Source organism: Labeo rohita, unplaced genomic scaffold (genome assembly GCF_022985175.1).
Source record: "Labeo rohita strain BAU-BD-2019 unplaced genomic scaffold, IGBB_LRoh.1.0 scaffold_30, whole genome shotgun sequence".
Lineage (NCBI taxonomy): Eukaryota > Metazoa > Chordata > Actinopteri > Cypriniformes > Cyprinidae > Labeo > Labeo rohita.
In genome coordinates this window covers 629,955-644,704 of record NW_026129217.1, presented here as the reverse complement: position 1 = coordinate 644,704, position 14,750 = coordinate 629,955, and the positions used below count along the sequence as shown (strand labels likewise).

Genomic DNA, 14,750 nt, shown 5'->3' with positions numbered 1-14,750 from the left:
CACACACACACACACACACAAACACTACCGTTCAAAAGTTTGGGGTCAGTAAGACTTGTAATAGTCTTTAAAGAAGTCTCTTATGCTCATCAAGGCTGCATTTATTTGGTTAAAAATATAGAAAAAATAACAGTAATTAGGGCCCGAGCACCGATGGTGTGAGGACCCTATTGGAATTGCTCCGTTTATTATTATTATTATTATTATTAATATTATTCTCCAAAATGAATCGCATTTTTGAGGGCCTAAACATGCCCGAAAACTCACGAAACTTTGCACACGCCTCAGAACTGGCGAAAATTTACGTTTGATATGGATCTCAGAAGTGGGTGTGGTAAATTGGCTCGACAGCGCCACCTATACACTTTCAGCGGAGTGCGCCTCGAGCTACGTTTTACGTACATGTATGAAAATCGGCACACGCATGCAACACACCAATACCTACAAAAAAGTCTCCAGGTACGAAATCCAAATCCCAACAGGAAGTAAGTTATTTTAATTTTTCCCAGCAAATTTTGTGTAATTTTTGCCATTTCCAGGTGTCATACTTGAACGAACTCCTCCCAGAGATTTATTCGGATCAACACCAAATTTGGTCAGTCTAATCTAAAGCCCTTTGTGACGTTAAATTGCGAAGATCTAGAGTTTTCGTTGGAGGGCGTGTCCGTGGCGGCCTGTCAAATTTCGATGATTCGCCATGAAAAAGGAAGTTGTTATAACTCAGCCATACAATGTCTGATCTGCACCAAACTTCACATGATTGATAAGAGTCCGGTCCTGAACACATGCCCATGCTCATATTCACTTTTAATCATAGCGCCACCTACTGACAACAGGAAGTGACATGTTGTACTCTGTAATGAACTCCTCCTAGAGATTTATTCAGATCAACACCAAATTTGGTCGGTCTACTCTAAAGGCCTTTGCAATGTTAAATTGTGAAGATCTTGAGTTTTCGTTACAGGGCGTGTCTGTGGCGGCCTGACAAAGTTCGATGTTTCGCCATGGGAATAGAATCTGTTATAACTCAGCCATACGAAGTCCGATCTCCCCCAAACTTCACATGTTCTATAAGAGTCCTGGCCTGAACACATCTAGAGGCCAATATTCAGTTATTATTATAGCGCCACCTGTTGGCAACAGGAAATGACTTATTTTACACTAACTTAAACATGCAATGTCTGATCTGCACCAAACTTCACATGTTTGGTAAGAGTACTGGCCTGAAGACACCTAAAGACCAATATTCAGATATAATCATAGCTATAATCATAGCGCCACCTGTTGGCAACAAGATATGTAATGTCTTACACTAGCTCAAGCATACTGTGTTCAATCTGCACCAAACTTCATATATTTGACAAAAGTGCTGGCCTGAACACATCTACATGCCAATATTCAGTTATAGGCATAGTGCCACCAACTGGCAGCAGGAAGTTTGGCACATATAAATGACATTGATATATTCCTCCTAAATTTACTATGTGAAAAGCATAGTGCCCAACATTCGACACCGATCGGCGGTGAGCCCGGGTGCGAGGGCCCTTTCATCGCTGCTTGCAGCTTTAATTCAAAATGTTTTTACAATATAAAATAATGTTTTTTTATTTTAACATACTTTAAAATAGAATTTATTCCTGTGATGAAAAGCTGAATTTTTATCAGCTGTTACTCCAGTCTTAAGTGTCACATGATCCTTCAGAAATCATTCTAATATGCAGATTTATTATTAGAATGATCAGTGTTGGATAATATCAACAGTTGTGCTGACAAATATTTTTTGGAACCTGTAATTTTTTTTTTTTCAGGATTCTTTCATGAATAACAAGTTTAAAAAGTACAGTGTTTACTCAAAATATAAATATTTTATAACAATGTAAATTATTTATTATTAACTTTTAATAAACTTTTAATTATTAACTTAATACATCCATGGTGAATAAAAGTATTAATTTCTTTAAAAAAAAAAAAAAAAGAAACAATAAAAATGTACCAAACTTTTGAACGGTAGTGTACACACACACACACACACACACACACACACATATATATATATATATATATATATTAGGGGTGGGCGATATGGCAAAAATATCATATCACGATTTTTTTTTTCAGAAATATCACGGTTCACGATTTTATCACGATTCTTTGTCATGTTGGTTTTACTATTATGCAAATTGTAATAATAATAATAATAATAAAAACAGCAGATATTTAGGCCAAAGTGAGCAGAGATAAAAAAATCTTTGTTATTATTTTATCTTTGTTATTAAAAGGTAAAAACAAAGAATACAAACAGTGCTTTATTTTTCAGGTACAGTAGGTGTATTTAGCAGTAGCATTCAAGAAATTGAATTAACAAATATAAAAAGTGAAACACTATATACTATATATACACATCAGTTGTACACCGATTCTTATTAAAGCAACTGTATTAAAGTTCTTGAGTGAAGAGCAGTGAGTGTTTTTTCTCTTTGTTTTTTTTTCTTTTTTAATAACAATTAAAAGAATAGTTCACCCCCCAAAAAAAAATTCTGTCATTTGTCTGTCGATTCTGTCATAGTGTTTTATTTTAATACCATCATTTACTCACTCTCAGGTTGTTTTAACCCTGAATGAGTTTTTTCTGTTGAATGTTGTCTATTTGATCATTTCTATTACTAAAATCAGTGGGGACCATCCAATGTTTGGTTAACCACATTCTTCAGAATATAATACAGGTTTGGGAAAACATGGAAGTGAGTAAATAATGACAGAATTATAATTATAATTTTTGGGTGAACTATCCCTTTGATAACAAGCGGCAGCATGTTTAGTACTGTATGGGGTTATTTTTGTGTCTTTATTATTCAAACAAAAATACTGTGTTTGAGAGTAAAACTAAGTATTTTGTAATTAAAAAATAAAAGTTTGCAAAAAAAGTCTTCTTAAATCTCAAAAATAAAGAAATTGATAACAAAAGTATTTGCAGTGCATGTACTTTTCTTTACAATCTTTATTTTTCTTTGCGCACTTCAAACACTTTTCATCGCGAAACCACAAGTTTTGCTCTCCTTTCTGCTTTCTTTTTTTGCGAGTCTAAATTTTTTGTTTGCGAGTTAAAAAGTTTTGCTTGCGAGTAAGCTGTATCTCAGTGGGCGGTCTCTACCTACCAGGATGAAAGGCCTTTTTCTATTGGTCACTCTCGATTGAAGTGACCACGCCCACTACGTTTTGCTGCCACTGCAGCCGCCAGGCGCCAGTCTGACTGAGGAGCGAGCGAGTTCAGCCATGGCGAACAACAGCAACAACAGGTCGTTTACTGTGTAAGATAACCAAGTTAACGTCTTAAACTCAGTGACAAGTGAACGTATGTAGTCTCTCTTCTCATGCTCACATGTTTAAATACGTAATGTTAGCTAAGCCCGCCTGTAGGTCGGCGATACCGTTGAATAGATTTGATTAGCCAGGAGTGCGTTTCCCAAAAGCAAGTTCCGTCGTTACCAATAGAGTTCAATGGAACTAACGACCATAGTTAGCTAACGATGCTTTTGGGAAACGCAGCCCAGTATAGCTGACGTTAGTTACCAGAGACCCTAATAGTAAAGCGTTAGGCCAATATTTATAGAGTTTATAGAGTAACGTTATAGCTCCAGTGAAGTCAGGTGTAGGTAATCGTCGGTTACAAAAGCTGTGTCCGAAATCGCTCACTCGTTCACTCATTCACTAATCCCTATATAGTGAATGGCCGTTGAGTGGACTATATCAGAAGGAGTGAACAAAATGAAGTGAACGAATTCGGACGGTGACGTATAACGTTACACTTTCACTTGGAGCTGTTCCGAAAAACATCTTTTTCACATGTACTTTTATATTACATGTATCTTATTTTAGAAAATAATATTAATAGCAATAACACTTCACATGACTTTATACTGTAATTATACATACCACCACATCAGCTTTATGGTTTTATTAATAGTATTAATTTGTTTTGTAATGCTTATGTGTTCATAATCATTACTATTAAAACACTGTCAACAAAAATAAACATACATTAATTACATGTTAATAATTTTATGTATTTATTGTTTGTAGTATCTTGAAACTCTCACGAGAGTTCCAATGATGGTAGAGCGCCCTCAGGCGACCATTAATATTACATCAGAATGAATACGCTGCCAACGAACATTTATAATATCCACCAAATTATAATCATTTTTTGTAAATTAACAAAGACGCCAGCTCATAAAATTAGTAAAATATTAAACTGAGTTAATGCCTATATAATATATTTTGATATGAATGATTCATGAAATAAACATTAAAGCAGAAATAATAAAGATGTAAACGGTTGTACACTCGAAAATCAGAATGCACTGTGGGTAAAAAGTAGTGAACAAATGTAGGGAATGAAGTCGTTCACTCAGAATTCGGACATCACTACAAAATGGTTGACACCCGATATAGTGCACTATATAGTGGATAGGGAGCGGTTTCGGACACAGCTAATTATTTTATTTTTAGATTAGCGAGCAAGGTCCTGGCAGATCGCTAGTTTGGGTCCTCACCGATAAAAAAAAAAAAAAAGAAAAGATCCACACATAGGAATTGATAGGCGGAATTAAAATTTTAATTTTACGCAAAGTATCCGATTCTGGAATCGATTTTTCGATACCCAACCCTAAAATACAGTGCTGCTTGAACGTTTGTTTGTTGAAAATTTTAGAATTTTATACATTTTTGCAAAAATATAACGCCAAACATCATCAGATTTCCTAAAAGTTTACAAACTTATTTACACTGTCTCTACACTTTGTTTATGAAAGGATTCATTAGATATTTCTGTGTATGTACGTGCAAAAAAACCTTTGAAGCTCCCCTGAGCACAAATATGCTAATCGGGTGAGTCGCATATGGTGCTACTAAATATTTTTTCATAGTCGCACATAGTAGTTTTTTGGCCCTCGAACGGCTGGGCAAAAAATTATAATCATTATAGTGGCTTGTGCTTGAGTGGTGTCTTGCTGCATGACTCACTTTCTTCTAAGATTAAATTTTTGGACAGATGTCCTTACATTTTCATTTAGAATTTGGTGGTATAATTCAGAAATCATTGTTCCATCAATGATGGCAAGCCTTTCTGGCCAAGATGCAGCAAAGCAGGCCCAAACCAACTGTATAAAATTTCTATTTTGGCTATTAGAAGTTTTTTTTTTTTTTTATAAAGTTCATTTTAAATTGGCCTAGCCACATGATTTCTATTTTTGGTTTTAACAGTGTTAATGTATAGTTATTGTAAATGTTTTGCATTGAATTTGAGTTATTGTCTTTGTCTTCAGTTGCAGAATGGAAAACGTACTCGGTTACTGTCGTAACCTCGGTTCCCTGAGATACGGGAACGAGTACTGCGTCGCTTAGACGCTATGGGGAAAAGTCCTTTTTCTCCTTGACTGAAGCCTTTTTTATTAACGCAGTGAAACTGCACGGACATTGGATCGTGCAGAGAAACGAAACGAACCAATGCCTCGGCAGCGGTGCTGCACGAGCCTATGGCGAATGAGCCCGCCGAAGCCCGCCAGAAGGGGCGGGGCCAATGGCTATATAAGCAGCCATCTCGCCATAGGAAACCAGGTTACTCCGACTGAAGCGACGACCGGTCGTGCAGCGAAATGGCATGGCCGTCAACGCAGTACTCGTTCCCGTATCTCAGGGAACCGAGGTTACGACAGTAACCGAGTACGTTCCCTTTCGATACTACACTCGTACTGCGTCGCTTAGACGCTATGGGGAACTGTTCCATACACGCCATGCCATAAAGAGAACGACCAAACACTTATCTAGACACCTGCGGGGCCCTATTAACAAGTAAGACAGCAGCTTGGCTGAGGTCGCTCCCATGGTTACTCATGCAGAAGGATCCCTGCCTGAAGGGCAGGGACCTCAAGGTTGTAGAACCTAGCGAAGGTGGACGGCGAGGCCCAGCCGGCCGCCGCACAAATTTCTGCAATGGAAACACCGCTAGACCACGCCCAAGAAGAGGCCACGCCTCTTGTTGAATGGGCACGCACTCCGACGGGACATTCTAGGCCCAAAGAGGAGTAGGCTAGCGTAATAGCGTCAACTATCCATCTAGATAGTCTTTGCTTTGTGACCGGATGTCCTATATTGCGGCCACCAAAGCAGACAAAGAGCTGTTCCGACCGCCTAAAGGGGGCAGATCGCTCAATATAAATCCTCAATGCCCTGACCGGGCAGAGCAGATTCAACTCCTGACCACCTTCCGACGGAGGGAGAGCAGAGAGTGTAATAACTTGTGTCCTAAACGGGGTAGAGGGCACCTTAGGCACATATCCGTGTCTTGGTTTTAGGATGACCTTGGAGTCACCTGGTCCAAACTCAAGACAAGAGGGACTTATGGAAAGTGCTTGCAAATCGCCCACTCTCTTGACGGACACTAAAGCGAGCAATAGGGCGGCCTTAAGTGTCAGGGGCTTAAGCTCTGCATTCGCTAACGGTTCGAAGGGAGGGCCCTTCAGGGCCCTCAAGACCGTTGAGAGGTCCCAAGTGGGAATAGTATGGGGGCGGGAAGGATTCATCCTCCTGCATCCCTTCAAAAATTGGATAATCAGGTTGTTCCTGCCAACTAATTGATCTGCTATTGGGGCGTGAAATACCGCTATAGCAGCCACGTAAACCTTGAGCGTGGAAGGAGAACGGCCCCTATCCAACAGCTCCTGAAGGAAAGACAATATCGCAGATATGTCGCACGAGGCCGGGTCTTCGCCACGGTTTGTACACCAGGTGGAAAAGACAGACCACTTCAGGGCATAGAGGCGCCTTGTAGAAGGAGCTCTAGCCAGGGAAATCGTATGCAGAACCTTCTCTGAAAGGTTCACAAACCCCCGTCCAGATACCAGAGGTGTAGAGCCCATAGGCTGGGATGGGGGTGCCAAATTGCCCCGTTCGCCTGAGAGAGGAGGTCCCGTCTCAGGGGAATCGGCCAAGGGGCTGCACGCAGCAGCTGGTACATTTCTGAAAGCCACGGCTGGTTCCTCCAAAGGGGGGCCACCAGCAGGAGCTTGTGCCTCTGTTTCCGAACTCGCCTGAGCACCAGGGGAATGAGGGCTGTCGGGGGAAAAGCATATAGTAGGAGGTTGGGCCAGTCGTGGGCCAATGCATCCTTGTCCTTTGAAAAATATGTTGGGCAATGAGAGTTGTCTTCTGAGGCGAAGAGGTCGACCTCTGCCCTGCCGAAGATCTCCCAGATTTTCTGAACCGTCTGTGGGTGAAGCCTCCACTCTCCCGAGGGGACATTGCTTCGTGACAGCATATCTGCACCTTGGTTCAGCCTGCCCGGCACGTGAATCGCTTTCAACGATGCCAGGTTGAGCTGAGCCCATTCCAGAAGGTCCTTCGTCAAGGTGAAAAGGCGCCTGGAGGAGAGCCCCCCTTGACGATTTATATAGGACACTACGGTCATGTTGTCCGAGCGGATCAACACATGACGGCCCTTCAGGTCTGGCAGAAAGGAGCGAAGGGCGTAACACACTGCCAACATCTCCAGGCAGTTGATGTGTAACACCTCCTCTGTTTTCGACCAGAGGCCGAAAGCCGGGCTGCCATCGCACAGCGCCCCCCAACCCTTGTTGGAGGCGTCTGTCGTGACCACCTTCCTTCTGCAAACCGAGCCTAAGGCCACGCCCTTCACCAGCCAACGTGAGTCCCTCCAGGGAACCAGGGCCTCCACACAGGCCTGGTCTACCCTGATATGCAAGCGCCCGAGGCGCCAAGCATGAGGTGGAACCCGCGGCTTCAGCCAACGCTGAAGAGGCCGCATTCGAAGCAGGCCTAACTCCAGCACTGGGGACGCAGAAGCCATCAGGCCTAGCATCTTCTGAAACCTTTTGAGGGGGTAAAGGGCCCCGACCCTGAATGAGTCCGCTAGCTGCCGTATGGTCAGAGCTCTCTCTGGAACGACCATAGCTCTTAACTGAGTAGAGTCGAATACTGCTCCCAGAAACGAAATCTGTCGGCTGGGATACAGCGTACTCTTGCTCAGATTGACCCTGAGTCCTAAGCACTCCAAGTGGCTGAGGAGAAGGGTTCTGTGAGATAACAGCTCCGCTTCCGACTGGGCCAAAACGAGCCAATCGTCGAGGTAGTTGAGGATGCGGATTCCCTGCTGTCTCAGAGGAATGAGAGCCGCGTCCATGCACTTTGTAAACGTGCGGGGAGCTAGGGACAAGCCGAAGGGCAGGACCGTGTACTGATAAGCCACACCCTCGAAGGCGAATCTCAAGAATCGTCTGTGATGGGGGGCTATCTGGATATGAAAGTACGCGTCCTTCAGATCGAGTGAAAGAAACCAGTCCCCTGGGCGAATATGCGAGAGGATTTGTTTCAAAGTTAACATCTTGAACGGCCGTCTCATGAGGGCCCGATTCAGATGTCGTAAGTCGAGGATGGGACGCAGACCTCCATCCTTCTTGGGGACGAGGAAGTAACGGCTGTAAAACCCTGACTCGCTCTGTGCTGGCTGGACTACCTCTATGGCGCCCTTCTCCAGCAGTATCAACACCTCTGAGCGTAGGACGTATGCGTCCTTGCTCATTACTACGGTGGAGACCACGCCGCTGAAGCGCGGGGGCCTTCGAGCGAACTGGAGTGAGTAGCCTCTTTTTATTATCCCCATAACCCAATCTGACACTCCGGGGATAGCCTGCCAGGCTTCTGCCCGAGTGGCCAGGGGTGGGATCGGCTCTAACAGCTGGCCATCGTGATGGCGCAAAACACTGTTTATGGGTGGAAGAGGAGTTTTGCTCTCTTTGAGAATGTTTGTGCTTTATTGTGTTCGCTATCACAGCGATAGGTTGTGTGGGCGCAAGTGTAACGGGCCCAGTGCTTACAACATTTTTGGGATAAAACACATTGGCCTCGGCACCCGGCATTATGCGGGGTGCTTGGAAGTTTAACAGAGAGCGCTTGGGGGGGTGGTCCGGCTGACGCGAGACTTTGCCCCCTCCTCTTCCTCTTGCCTGGATCAGGATGACGGCGGAGGCGCCGGGTCCAACACTACCCTGGGACGCGGCCCTTGCTGCTTAGGAAAGGGGTAGCGTCTGGCCGAGCGGGAGCGCGGTCTCAGCTCGGGCTTAGCTGGCTGGGCCGTGGTGGCGGTAGCTGGCGCGGCTGGAGCAGGTCTCGCAGGCCGCTGAGGCGGAGCGGGTTTGGAGCGCCTGGAAGCAGCTGCAGAGCTCGAGCGCTTTGGCAGGAAGTGTCGCATAGCTTGGGACGTCTTCTGAGCCGCAGAGAAACGCTCGGCGAAGCCCTCCACAGAAGGACCGAACAGGCCCGAGGGAGAGACCGGGGCATCAAGGAAGGGGACCTTATCCGCGTCCTTAATCTCCGTTAGTGTGAGCCATAGGTGGCGTTCAAGCACTACCAGGCTGGCCATTGATCTGCCGATCGCCTGCGCTGTGGCCTTCGTGGCGCGCAGTGCCAAATCCGTGGCGCTCCGTAACTCCGTCAAAGTGGCTGGATCCAAGGCAGACTTGTCAGACTGGGCGAGAAGCTTGGCCTGGAAAACTTGTAAAATCGCCATGGAGTGAAGTGCCGAGGCAGCTTGTCCAGCCGAGGTGTAGGCGCGTCCAGCGAGGGCTGACGTGGTCCTACATGGCTTGGAAGGGTGAGAGGCTTTAGCTTTCCAACCGATGGCAGTGGGCGGGCAGAGATGGGCGGCCACTGACTCATCTAGGGGAGGCAGCTTCTCGTAGCCTTTTTCTTCCGCGCCGTCAACAGAGGTGAGAGCGGAGGAGGAAGAGGCACGCAGGCGCGCTGAGTAAGGGGCGCGCCAGGATCTAGTTAGTTCCTCGTGAACCTCAGGGAGGAACGGAGAGGCCCGCTGGCGAGGGGCTTGACGGCGCCCCGGCAGGAACCACCCATCTAGAAGGCTGTGTGAGGGCTCCTCTGGAGGAGACCATTCCAGACCCAGCTCGTCCACCGCTCTGGTCAAGACGCGGAAGAGTTCAGCGTCCATGCCAGCACCAGTTCTGAGACCGCTGGGATCCGTAGACGGCAAGGGGGCGGGGTCGCAACAAGAGCCCGACAGCTCCTCATCGTCCGATGCAGCCAACGACATGCTGTCCAGCATGTCATCCTCACTTCCACCGAAGGAGACCAGATCACTCGCAGCCGCTGAGGGATACTGGTCTGGGCGGGTGAAGAGTACCAGAGATGCCTCTCTTTGTGGAGAAGGTGAGGCACGCGGGGGCTGAGCCGACGTGAGCTCACCTAACTCCTGGCGCTGAGATCCTCTGCCCCGCTGTTTGTTCTTCACAGGCTCCTGTGAAGAAGGAAACGGGAGGGCGCGAGGGGCGGAGTCGCGTTCTGAAAAGAACGCTATCCGCGAGCGCAGAGAGGAGAGACTCATATCCCCGCAATGGGGACAGTCCGTCTCTTTGAGTGCCGCCTCCGCATGGGGAAGCCCCAAGCAGGAGACGCACTCGCCGTGATTGTCAGAAGCATGCAAGAGGGCCTTGCATGTTCGGCAAAAACGGCGCGGCATTTGCAACAACGCCTTAAAATTTGCTCTTTTTTCTGCGTAGAATCGCCGGATGGCGGCAGGGAAGGCTCTCGTTGCAGCTAGCGTCAAGCCGGAGGCGAGTCAGCTGCCGGGAGTCTCTTCGCTGCTTGATCGCTGGATTCGACGGCGAGGGCTTCTTTCTCGTAAGCGCGAAGAGTGAAGAGTCGTCGCTGAAGGAGAAGAAATCTGGTTTCCTATGGCGAGATGGCTGCTTATATAGCCATTGGCCCCGCCCCTTCTGGCGGGCTTCGGCGGGCTCATTCGCCATAGGCTCGTGCAGCACCGCTGCCGAGGCATTGGTTCGTTTCGTTTCTCTGCACGATCCAATGTCCGTGCAGTTTCACTGCGTTAATAAAAAAGGCTTCAGTCAAGGAGAAAAAGGACTTTTCCCCATAGCGTCTAAGCGACGCAGTACGAGTGTAGTATCGAAAGGGAACCAAACGGGCAGATCTCAGCCACAGGTAAGCTATTAGTTTATTTCTATTAATTAATCAGATGACAATTTATGATTTGCTCAGTATTATCATAGTAGTATTTTGCATCTAATTTTTTTTGCAGTATGATCAACGTGCTGTCACTGAAGCAGCACAGCATTTTATGTCCCTGGTGGCTAGAGTAATCCCTGAAGAAAATTCAAGGCAGGGTCAGACTCAGAATCAGCAGTCAAAAAGGCCTACAGTGGAACATGAAATGGCTAGGTAGTTGAGCAAGAATATTTAAAAGGGCCAGTTCAGGTGTTCAGGCCATTCACACAGAACGCATTTTTCCTTTCCAATGTTCTACTTTTCCATTGTTTTTTTTTTTTAATGTAAGCATGCACTTGATGGACTAGTATGAACGTTACGCTCGCGTCTCCTGAGTGCTGTGTTTTTATAATGCCGTGTCAAGTTAAAAGAATTTTAACTTTTACACGCAGCGCCAATCATTAATATCAGTTCCAAGGCAGGGAACCCTGAATTATACATTTCTTCAAGAAATTATCACAACTTGTTCCTTAATATCCCAGAAATATCTCACTGAATATTGTTGTTACCTCTCAGAAGCGCTTCTTGGGACCCTTGCGTTCTAAGCTGCGCTTTTTCTGAAACCATTCCTAAAATGTAAAGGCGCATTCTGTGTGCATTGGCCCTTACACATACCTCTTTTATAGTGATAGATGTTCATCATAGGTTGCTGTAGCTAGACATGGTATCTCTTGCTACTCAAAATTAAACACAAAAAACATGCACATTAATATTTTACCTGTTCAATTTTTTGCAGATCTTTTCCTGGATTTTTTAAAAACAGCGGAAAAAACAAAAGACATCTTTCTAAATGTCACAGGCCGATTGTAGTGGCTAAAGCACAGAAAACTTTTGACATTTCTGTGTCTTTGCTGGGCTGTAAATCTGACACAACACCAAGTATATCTGAGGAGCTGGAGTTAATTCAAGCAGGGCTAGGTAAGAGGACCCTGTCCTTAACCTGTGACACTACCCATGCAGAGGTAAGAAGTCCGGTCTTAAGCAAACACATATGCTAATTAGCGGTATCTGTTCTAACAATAGCTTTTTTTCTTTGACTTTAATGTAGTTATCAAGTTTACTGCAGGAAATGTACTCAAAGATGAGTGAATTAGAGGACAGATGGCTTCTTTTCAAGGCTGCAGGTGTGCTTTTTAATCAATTTATCATCTTTAATGTTAAAGTGATAGTTCACCCAAAAATGAAAATTTGATGTTTATCTGCTTTTCCCCAGGGCATCCGAGATGTAGGTGACTTTGTTTCTTCAGTAGAACACAAACAAAGATTTTTAACTCAAACCGTTGCAGTCTGTCAGTCATATAATGGCAGTCAATGGTTACCAAATTTTTTAGAGTAAAAAAATAACACACAGACACAACCAAATTAAACCCTGTAGCTTGTGACGATACATTGAGGTCTTAAGACACATAACGAGTGGTCTGTGCAAGAAACTGAATAGTATTTACATCATCATTTACCTCTGATCCACCGGAACATTCAGCTTTTTGAAGTATGTGCACATCAGACGGCGTCCAACACGTCAATGTGCTCTGGCAATGTAGTCAGTGAAAAGTCAACACTCCCAGAATCCTTTCGTTTTTAATCGGTTGCAAGAATCAGGATAAGCACAAGTAATTACCATTTTGAGAGGCCAATATGCACTATGTAAACATTGAGTGATGTATACGCGCTGGCTGATGTGCACGCGCTTTAAAGAGTTGAATGTTCCGTCGGATCAGAGGTAAATAATGATATAAATACTATTCAGTTTCTTGCACAGACCGATTGTTTTGTGTCTTAAGACCTCAATGTATGGCCACGAGCTGCAGGGTTTAATTTGGATTTGTCTGTATGTTTTATTTACCAAATTTAAAGATTTGGTAACCATTGACTGCCATTATATGGTTGACAGACTGCAATGGTTTGAGTTAAAAATCTTTATTTACTTACACTTATATTTTATTATAGTTTCTGTTTTGACCCCGTAGGTGACCGAGTAGGTGTTTTTTTTATTTTATTTTATTTTATTTTATTTTTATTTTTTTTACTTTCATAATATTTGAGGGAGGGGGCACAACAATACAACTCTGCTTAGGGCACCCATTTGGCCAGCAGTGGCTCTTCATTTGTGTTCCAAAGATAAATGAAAGTCAGAATTTTCATTCTTGGGTTAAACTAACTCCTTAAAATTCAGTAATATAAATTAATCCATTCAGTACAGAAAATATTAAAGTATTATACTCTAGAGTTATTCTCCATTTCAGTTTTGTTGTATTACTTGCTAATATAGGTGGGAATGGAAGGAGAAGAATATCTGTAATACCTTTGGAGGCAGAAGGGTATACAGGTTCAGTGATCAAAAGTGCTTCTGGTGGTGGGAAGAACTTGCTGTACATCGTGCCATTGCAAGATGAGCTTGACATGACACCACTGTCACCAGATGCTCCTGAATTTGCCAGAATGCCAAAGGCCACATGTAAAAAAAGCAAGACTCTAATGCCACTCCAGACCTTGGCTTTGCATGTTGACCAGTGTGACAGCATGCAAAACTCAGAAAACTCTGAAATTGAGGTAAAACTGTTGTGATGATCTTTTAGGTTACTATATTTAAGACCTGTACACTGACAGTGCTGATAATTAGAAAACTTTATAACACTGTAGCCTTGCAGATACTTTGTTTTGAAGACTTTTTAATTAACTAACTTCCACATTTGAATAAGCCTCTGACTACCAAGAGGTGTTTTTATTTGCGATTGATTACTCACAACCACCTTGACATGTATTAATAGAACTTCACATTTTTCTTTTCTGTTTGCAGGAAGACGATTTGTTGTTGGTAGAAGAAGCAACATCTTCAAGGCAAAGCCTTAGTCCTAAAGTAGGAACATCCAATTTTGAGCATCAGGTACACCAACAAAGCTAAATTGTACATTGTCAATTATCAATTCTTTTTACAAAATTTGCCCTCCATACATTTTTGTCCTTAATGTGTAGGTACTTGAGGCCCAGTGTCCAATATGTTCAAAAACATTTCTGGTGTCAGAATTAGAAATGCACGCCAGTTTTTGTGGAGAAATGTAATAATAGTGACTCACATTAAAGCATAAAAAACACCTAAAAGGGTTGCTCTCTGAAGCCATATGATCACTGTATGTTGAACAGGCCAAAATTATTTATTCACTCTCAAATTAAACTGCATACCGAACCCAAGGTAAATGTCGAAAACATATTCTTCATAAGTTCTTGAATGTTTATCTGGGTCTGGAATGACATGAGGCTGAGCAATAAAGTTTTATTTTTTATTTTTCTTTACACTATTGCTGAAGTGTTTTTATAAACACATATTTGTTTAAAACCTGAGTATATACAATAATTATGTTGTATTTTATTTTACTTATCTTAATTATTTCTTTTTATTTTTTATTTAAGCAGTTTAGATGGAGTGCCAGAAAAAAAACTCTGCTCTGATTTGGATCACATCTCATGGTAAACCTACCTGACTTCATTACTTCAGTACTGTGTGTATGTATGCATGTATTTATGTATGTATGTGTACATACACCAGTGGTTCTCAATCCTGGTCCTGGGACCCCCCTGCTCTGCACATTTTGCATGTCTCCCTTATTTAACACACCTGATTGAGATCATCAGCTCATTAGGAGAGAGATCCATGAACTGAACTA

General features: G+C 43.7%; 1 protein-coding gene across 1 annotated transcript in view; it reads left to right on the top strand.

The window, feature by feature from the left end:
* LOC127160213 (uncharacterized) overlaps nucleotides 1-14,750 on the top strand; it is a 522,769-nt gene that overhangs the window by 436,056 nt on the left and 71,963 nt on the right. The window lies entirely within an intron of this gene.